We start from the raw sequence: 682 nt of genomic DNA, 5'->3' as shown, positions 1-682 counted from the left end.
AAATGATAAAGATAAATCCTAGAGTAGTAGCGGTAATAAGCAAGATGATAATTCAAGAAAATATAATGAATTCTCAGAATAAAAAGTGTAAGATAGTTTTAAAACTTAATATTTAAAGAAAGAAAAAGAGTGAATACATTTGGTCCATTATAAATGTACTCAATAGTCCTCAATATTCTCAACTACTGATTATGATAGTCGTGAGGACCTAAACCACACAGTCTGGACTTACCTACACTGCTCAATCTAAGAGTCAATAATTCTATAAACTGATACCATATCTTGATTTTATCACTCCAATCATTGCCACAATCTTAGTCTATTAGAAAATCATCACTTGTTGAGGTAGACACTATTTGGGTATATGTACTAGGAGTATCCAACTAAAAACTTTGACAAATCTATTAATAGGGGGTTTTCTGTGGAGATTTTAAGTAATTTTTATATATACTTGAAATCATGAGTCAATTGAAGTTAGACCACCATAGAAAACCTGGAAGCACTGCTTTAAGGCCGTTTCGTCCTATTGTGGGACTCCTGAGCAGTGCGCATCCACGATCCCGCCGTTGGATGCCGTTTCAGTGGTCTATCAGTTAAGTACTCTGGTGCGAGACTGGTAGGTCCCGGGTTCGAATCTCGCGGGTGCGGGATCATGGATGCGCACTGCCACTGAGGAGTCCCA

The sequence above is a fragment of the Schistosoma mansoni genome, assembly GCF_000237925.1.
Source record: "Schistosoma mansoni, WGS project CABG00000000 data, chromosome 1 unplaced supercontig 0010, strain Puerto Rico, whole genome shotgun sequence".
Taxonomy (NCBI): Eukaryota; Metazoa; Platyhelminthes; class Trematoda; order Strigeidida; family Schistosomatidae; genus Schistosoma; species Schistosoma mansoni.
The sequence above is the reverse complement of the archived record's forward strand: the minus strand, read 5'-3'. Positions refer to the sequence as shown.